Consider the following 9,070-nt stretch of genomic DNA (forward strand, 5'->3'; position numbering starts at 1 on the left):
CCCTTCCAACTTTCTCGAGTGCATTCTATCATTGTCAGTGCCCCATGGACGTCTTTCACAACGGCCTTTCCATTGACAAGTTCATATTTTTGTCCTGTCTGCTTGGGGCAAATTTATTCATATCGTATATATTTAATATACATAGTTTGATATAAACTTTAAATGAGGCAATAGGTGACTGGTATCAACGTTGCAGATTATAAATATCAAATGTTCCACGTACACACCCATCTTCTTCCAAATCAGTATCAACTGATAAATATATATTGATGCTACATCCGTACCAGCTATGATGTAACATATACTGTAAGCACGTTCAGATTGATTCCACTGGCTTATTATTATTATTATAATTATTATTATTATTATTATTCAGTAGTTTTATTTTTATAACATGCTTTCACTTCACTACCGAGCGCAGCTCTGTGCGACTTGGGTATGTGCTGTGGTTTGCTGTGATGCTCTTATGTTTACTGTATTGAAAGTGTTTTGCGTAGAATGTGTGCAGTACCCAGTAGTGCAATTTTCTGTATGTTATATATATTTGTAAGTCCTGCTATTTTTGTTATGTATTTGTCTGAATATTTTTTTATTATACCTAAGGCACCTACTATGATAGGAATTGTTTCTGTTTTTAGATTCCACATTCGAGTTATCTCTATTTCCAGGTCTTTGTATTTTGAAAGTTTTTCCATTTCTTTTAGAGAAACGTTGTCATCTGCTGGTATTGATACATCAATTAGAAAGCATTTTTTTTTCTTCATGATCTTTGACAACTATATCTGGTCTATTTGCCTTAATTTCTCTATCTGTGTGTATTGGCATATCCCAGAGTATGGTTGCTTTCTCGTTTTCTGTGACCTTTTCTGGCGTGTGTTTATACCATCTTTTTTCTGTTGTTATTCCATAATGTTGGCATAGCTTCCAGTGTATATAGGTCCCAGCTCTGTCGTGTCTGTGAATATATTCCTTCTTAACCAGGACTGGGCAGCCAGAGATAATATGATTTATTGTTTCTTGTCGATCTCCACATATTCTACAGTTACTTGTTATATTTATTTTCATTATGTGTTTTTGGTAATTTCTGGTGGGGAGGCTTTGGTCTTGTGCAGCAATTAAAAATCCTTCAGTCTCTTATTATTACTATTATTATTATTATTACTATTATTATTATTACTATTATTATTATTATTATTATTATTACTATTATTATTATTATTATTATTATTATTACTATTATTATTATTATTACTATTATTATTATTATTATTATTATTATTATTATTATTATTATTATTATTATTATTATTATTATTATTATTATTCAGCGCTATCAAGGATGGACCCAGTTATTTTTATTGGCGATCATATCTTCATTGTGATGAAATATTCTATCCCATTGTTGCTGGAGATGTTGATTCCGTAAACTGCTCTTGCTGGAAGGCAACAATAGTATTAAAGAAATGCTGGGATTTTCTTAAATCCACTCAAAACAGGTATGTACTTTTTGTTGGAAGGTGTTCTTTTTGTAATTTGTCTTCTTGAAGGGAAAAGTAGCTCTACATTTCCATTTAGTCATTAATAAGCTTATGTTTAACTCTTATGCTGTTGTGCTGATGATTATCTATCACTAGTTAAATCGACTGGGCATAATTTGGTGAACCGTCTACAGATATTCTACAAATCTTACCTTTGGGGAATCACTTTTATCTTTCTACCTTGATAGAATATCTTATTAGAATTATACGTTTTTGGACCAGCGTTCAAGGAAATTGTGTTGATCGTTGGTTTTGCGGAATCCACTTCTCTTTTAAACTGCCTTATCGAATTGAATAGAGACACAGGTAGTTTTGACGATGCCGGTTAAGATAACGATCTTACCAACAGCAACAAAAAGAGGCTGAACTTACTTAGTTTTAGATGATTTAGATAAAATAATAAACGTCCAAATTACATTTGCCAGAGATTATAATGCAAGTAACATTAAAGTAGTTAACATACATGCTCATTTAAGGTGTAATACAGAACGTCATAAAATGAGCAACGAGGAAGCTTCTACATTAGAAAAAAAGAGGGTGTAGATTATTAATCTCTTTTTGATCATTTTTCAGTTCTTGGCATAAAACAAGCGCTGTCCCTATGTATTGCACAAGTCTTGTAAGATCGGTTAAACTGAAACATTTAATTCTCTTCTCGATCAGTTGCAAACAGACGACTGCAGGAAAGAGACGGAATTGCAAAGATCTACAACAATTATTGGGGATGAAATAATGGGTGAATTGGCTAGTAGTTATTACTTGATGCTACTACAATGAATGACATAAAATGGATGGCTAGCGGATGTTCAATAAGAGAAACCGGAACGAATATATTCCCCAGGAATAGACCAGATATTTGTGAAGGGAATTTGTCATTATTGTTGCAGCAGTACAAATGAAGGTTAAGTGTGACGAAAGCAAGTCTGTCATCAGGAGGTTAGATTGTATTATTGAAGTATATGGTGAGACTGAGAGTTGCAGTGTAAATTATTATGTAATGCAGAGCGTGGTATCTCCGATAAGAGAAAGACCGAAATAGGAAATTAAGATTGAAGAATTTATTAGACTCGAAGAGTCTGCAACAAAGATTTCCTTACAACAAAAGAAAGTTTTGTATAGTTTTGTAAATGTGGAATCCTAAATGTGTGGATGTGGTTATATCATTTTCATAAATGAAAATCGTCGTCTTTACATCCCCGTAAGAAGCACTGATTTCGTGGCAAAGGAAGAAGTCGTCAGAAGAAATCTGATCAATAACTATGCAAACATAACCCCTGAATCCGTATTATGGAAACGGCGAATTTGTGGTATATTTTATAGGTGTATGCAGACGATTATACCAGAAAGACAGCAAAAAATATATATGTCTGTCCTTTTCATTATCAATTGGAAATTATGTCGAAAATATACATTAGAATGGACAGAGAAATTGTATGGGCAGCAAACTGCAAGTATTATAGCGTTTAAAGAAACCAATATGATTTAGGATTGTCTCATTGAAAACGACCGTAAATACATAGTAGCAGACACGAGAGTTTTATAGTAAAAAGCAATGAACATAAATATACCTAGTTGGTATTGCAATAGCTGGCGACATTAAGAATGAAAGAACAAGACAAAATGAATAAATATAAATGTTGAAAGGTAGACATCAAAGCAAACCGAAGTAACACCAATAATAATAATAACATTTCTAGCAAAGGAACAAGGCTGCATGCGGTTCCTCTTACAAAAGAAGAATATACAACATACATTCTAAGCAAAATACGCGGCAATATTATTGTATCCCCCAACATCTTAGTAATGAAATATAGGATAATGTAGCGAAGCTGTTGTTATGATTATGTGGTATGAATACCTACTTAGAGTCGCTAGATTGATATAGTCTTGGATAGTAGAGAAAATTATGCTGTTGTAGACTTCGATATCTAGGACAGAGTAGCAAGGAGAGTTTTATCATAAGAGTTCGTACAATGCATCGTATGGTTACTAGAGCACTGTAGCAAACATAACGTTGCTAGGATAGGTAGGATAGTTAATGCAGTGAAGTGAAATATATAATATTACTTTCATTATGAATACTTTTATTTTTATAGTATAGCGTAGCGGCAATAGTGTTGCTAGCATTGCCACAATAATACTATTGCTAACTATTCTATACTCGAGAATAGTATGGCTATGATATTCAGTATCATGCAGTGAGTATAGAGTGGGAAATATGGAAAGTGTAGTGTGGCTACATTAATGTAATGCTTGAAATTACACTTTTAAAATAAACGATTGATCACAGCTTAAACACCTTTGATCACACGGTTGCTCAATCAGGGATAACATGGTTTGTAAAGAACAAAACAGAACAACAAGAACATCAACAATAATTTTCAACTATGATAACTAATAGACTAGAAACTTGCTCGGCAAAACAGAAATGAGCCTTAATTCAGAATCACTGCAGAGAAAACAAACAAAAAAAAATGTTATTATGAAGAGCTGGAATATAAAAGAGCGTGTTAGAAATATAGATTAAGTGGCGAATAAAATAAATATAACAGGTTTTAGAACACAAAATTGCTGGTTATAATTTGCTCCTAAAGACATCAAACTCCGGTAAATGATCATAAAACTGAGAATGGAATGAATAACGACTTTGGAAAAATAATAACAAGAAGAAGAAAAACAACAACACCCACTACAAGAGCATCAACAAGAATAATAAGAAGAAGAATAAGATAATGATGAAGTAAAAGAATAACGAAAATCACAACAATAATAATATTCATAGGATTAATAATAACTAAACAAATATATCAATATTAAACTTCCTATGATTCGTGCTTTGCTTTCTTTACCAAATGCATATTAATAATGTCTATTTAATTATAGGTTGGTGTTTATTTTATATTCCTACATATACCTATAATGCATTTTTTTCCGTTTCCTTTATCTCTGCTTTACTTTTTAATGCTGTCGTTCGAAATTAATTTCATTTTGTTATTCAAGTTATATATGTTTTGTAATATTATTTCGTATTATTTATATTCGTTCATATCCAACCTATTTCAATAATTCAGTTCAGATATTAAGTAATTAGAATCACGCCATCTTATTGCCATTAAACGAAAAACCTTACTATGTTCATCTTTTAGCAATAAAGCAGAGGAAGAACTAATCAAGGTAAATGTAAGAAAATCAAACAAGAATTATGAAATATATTACTACTGAACAATTGAAAGTCATTGAAATCCTGCTCCTTAATGTTGCTGCCGCTGTTTTTCCGTTTCTTATGACCGTCCATTACTTCCTTACCTTCACAATATTTGGCATGTTTCTATTTAACATAATTTCTAAATGCAAATCCACACGGAAACAGAAAACAAGTTTTATATAATGACATTCTCTTATTATCATCCACGTAATAAAAGATTATTATTAATAAAGTTGTTTTTCTTGTTGCTTTTGTAAGTTGCCTTGAGCTGCAGTGTCTTCGTCTAGCGCCGAGATTTTGAAAAATTTAACCAAGTAAAACTAAGAGAATAATATTAATTTTTGGATAATTTCCAATAGGAAATCTCCTCTTAACATTATACAGAGCAGATGCAAAGTCTTTGAGTTCCTCCTTCTCTTTTTACATTTCTTCTCCAAATGGCTTCTCCTCACATAAAACCCATCTCTGATAGAAGCAAAATTTGACATCACTACGCAGATAACATTAATAACAATAATGATAAGAAGAACAACAATAATAATAATAATAATAATAATAATAATAATAATAATAATAATAATAATAAGGTTAAGAAAAAAAAGAAGAAGAACAATAATAATAATGATAAGAAGAAGTGCAATAATAATAATAATGGATACCAAGACCAGAAAAATCTTGACATTACACGGAGACTTCCACGCAGAGAGAGAAACCGATAGGCTGTACTTTTCTAGAAGAAAGGGTGGGAGAGGTTTAGTCAGTTACTAGGATTGTAGGTAAGCAGAGAAAAACGGCCTAGGGTGGTATATAAAAAGTGCCGTGGAGTTACTGTTGAAAGACACGAAGAAGGCCGGCGTCATCATAACTTCAAGTTGTATAACTAAAAAAAAAAACAGAAAAAGCATGGAAGGAAAAATGTAAAGTCAGTTTGCAAGAGATGTGAACGCCAAGACAGATACAGAGGACCAGTGGCTATGGATGAAGAGGAGGAATGACCTGAAGATAGAGAGAGAAGCACTAATATGCGCAACTCAGGAACAAGTGCTAAGGGCCAATTGTATGAAGTGCAGAATAGACAACATTACCGATAACGACAAACGTAGAATGTGTGGTGAGAGGAGTGAAAGGGTATGGCAAATCGTTAGCAAATGCCCGCATTGGCACAACGCGAATACAAACGAAGTCATGACAATGTCCGAAGAATGAACCAGTGGAAGCTCTCTGGCAATCACGGCCTACAAAGAGCAAAGAGGTAGTACGAACCACCACTAGAAGAAGTCAACGAAAATTAGAAATGCAAAATCCTGTGAGTTGTAATGATCCAGTGCGATCACCTGACCAGACATAGGAAACCGGCCTTTGCTGCGCTGAATAAAAAAGAAAGAACATATACGATAATTGACATAGCATAGCCCGGCGACAACAGGATCAATGCGAAAGAAGAAGAAAAAATAAACAATTATAACTATAAGGAGGGGAAAATACGAAGGTTGCAGTCAATGAAGAGAGTAGACGTGATAGCAATGGTAATTGGTGTACTTGGAAGTATCAGCACTCAACTACTAACATGGCGGATAAAGATCAGTGCAAGTGTGAAGGTTAAACACCTACAAAAATCAGCATTACTTGGAACAGCAAGAATTTTTCGCAGGGCTCTTGGGGCATGACCCGTAAAGTAGTGTCACCTTAGTCTGCTGGCTGTAGAAAGCTGATACTTTCCATCATACCCAGCAAAATAAGCTGTGAGAATGATAATAATAATAATTATTATTATTATTATTATTATTATTATAGTAACAGAAGAGTGAGAAGAACCGACTGGAGAAATAACAAAAGTAGAAGAATTAAACATTACACGTTTGATAAATGTAGACCAGCGTAAACGTCTCCCCAAGGTAGAGAAAAATAAAGAGCTCAATGAAAGGATAAATAGATAGGAACAGAGCTTTACCAGTACCAATGACCATATCAAAAGTTACACTTGATATCAAAAAACTAAATGACTTGATCTACTCAACCACTTTAGTAATATCTATAACCCTTACAAAGGAAAAACAAAAAAAAACAGCCGAATCTCAAACCCGAAAATGGAAACAGAACATAATAAATAAAATTCAGAAACAAAAGAAAGACTTAGCGTAACTTTGGTAATTAGAGAAAACGTGATCAAATAAGAAAACTAAAAAAAAGACGCATATCCCAAAACAATACAATATAAAGAATAAAAAAGATATCTGTTAGGTAAAAAAAACAACAACAATAAGGAGGACATAGCAGCTAAAACCTTCTTCGTGAAACGGTTTGAAAAACAGGGAAGCCTCTTCCAATAAAATTAAGTTTTTCGAAATAAATGCAATAAGTTTTTATAGAAAGTTAAGCAAAAGAACTATATCAATAGATGGCAAGCTGACAACATCAGCGATTCAGTTATACTGGGAAGCAATATGGAGCAAAGCCACCTCCCACAAAAAAAAAAAAATGCTCAGCGGGTTAGTAGGGAAAACGAAAGAAAGAACACAACAGAACAACAGATATGGCCCACCATCACATGCCAAGAGATCATGGACACACTGAAGAGTACCAGCAGCTGGAAAAACTCCAGGGATTGACAAAGTCTCAAACTTCTTGTTGAAACACCTCACCAGTACCCACAACCACTTAGTGGCTGTGTTCAATTTATTTATACATGAGCCAGAATCAACACCAAGCTGGATGCTGGAAGGGAAAACCACACTAATTCCCAGTAACAAAGATACCGTACACTCAAAAAATTACAGACAAATTTCATGCCTGTCAACATCATACAAGATCCTAACATCTGTCACCGGCTTTTAAAGCTCCCGGAAAATAACAATGTCTTACCAGGAAAGCAAAAAGAGTACCGGAGATGGCTGTATGGTTGTAAGGAGCAACTTCTGGTAAACTGATCAATTATAGAGGACTGTAACAGTAGAAAGACAAAGCTGAACATGACTTGGATTGATTATCAGAAAGCATTCGACAGTTTTCCACACTCATGGATACTGGAATTTCACTACATAAATAAGGCAGCCATACCACTATCAAAAATATGTTCTTTCCTACACTAGGCACATAGCCCGAAATTTGGGGGAGGGAGCCCATTGATTAGATTCTTTCAGGTTCTTTCTACCAAATCTACTCACGATGCTTTCGGTCGGCCTTAAGCTATAATAGAAAGCCTCCATTCGTTTTCCAGAATGGAGGGGAACGCCTTTCTCCATGTGATCGGCTTGAAAAATTGTTAAGATACATTGATATTCTCTTAATCTTTTAACATGAAACCACTCGTAGACTTCATTCTCAAATAAAGAAATATATATTAAGAGAGAGAGAGGGAGAGAGAGAGAGAGAGATTGAGAGAGAGAGAGAGAATGACAGAGAGATTATTTCGCTTAGGCTTTCCCGGGTTAATAAACTAATGTAGAGATCAATAAACTTGCATTTCAGTACAAATTGTCAGTTGAGTGTAGAGCGTTGATGACGTCATCACTTTTTGTTATCTTTATGACATCAAACACTCTTTATATCTTTTCTCTTGTAAATTACTTATATATTACTATACACAATGATACATTTAGCAGCATTTTTTATGAGCACTGGCATACTACGCATGTATGTACATACAGACATGTAAGCATACATACACACACACACACATATATATATATATAGAGAGAGAGAGGGGGAAGAGAGAGAGAGAGAGAGAGTGACAGACAGACAAACAGAGAGACATACAGACAGGTTTATTAATTGAAATTATGTGGGAGTAAAATCTGAATGCACTGAGCTAGAGAAGCGAAATTCGAGATAGTGTTACGCTGCGGCTGAAAGTTCTACGCAAGATATATCAGCAGGTAGATTGATCGATGTCACATGCGAAAAACAAATGACCTTCTCTATTCATACGGCCTCGAAAAATAATAATAAAAAAAAACACAGAAAGACTGTAAAACAAAACAACATTAATGCTTTGAAAACAAAACAAAATATAGTAGATATTGAATAGAAAATGTAAAAAAAAACAAAAACACCCTGCTTTGAAAATATCCAAGCCAATGATAGATATTGTTTGCATGTGGATTTAGGATTTATTTTAGCTATGTGTCTAATGTAATAAATGAAAGCAAATATAGCAAGACTTTTCGAAATATCATGAAAATTAGCGAGTTCTGTATATATTTTTTCACCTGCGATGTTTTATTTCTTGTTATTTTCTGTTTACTATTCAATTTTCGTTATCTGAAATGAAATGCTGTGATTTCGAAGCGTTTCTCCCCAAAACGTGGCGCCATACAATTACCGAATT

At 33.7% G+C, this 9,070-nt stretch overlaps 1 long non-coding RNA gene across 1 annotated transcript; it reads left to right on the forward strand.

The window, feature by feature from the left end:
* Window positions 1–1,340: 1,340 nt before the first annotated feature.
* LOC149134916 (uncharacterized) lies at window positions 1,341–4,975 on the forward strand. Its single transcript, XR_016242101.1, has 2 exons — window positions 1,341–1,496; window positions 4,685–4,975. It is a non-coding gene; the product is annotated as an uncharacterized LOC149134916 (long non-coding RNA).
* Window positions 4,976–9,070: the final 4,095 nt, after the last annotated feature.

The sequence above is a fragment of the Octopus bimaculoides genome, chromosome 6 (genome assembly GCF_046866305.1).
Source record: "Octopus bimaculoides isolate indiv1 chromosome 6, ASM4686630v1, whole genome shotgun sequence".
Taxonomy (NCBI): Eukaryota; Metazoa; Mollusca; class Cephalopoda; order Octopoda; family Octopodidae; genus Octopus; species Octopus bimaculoides.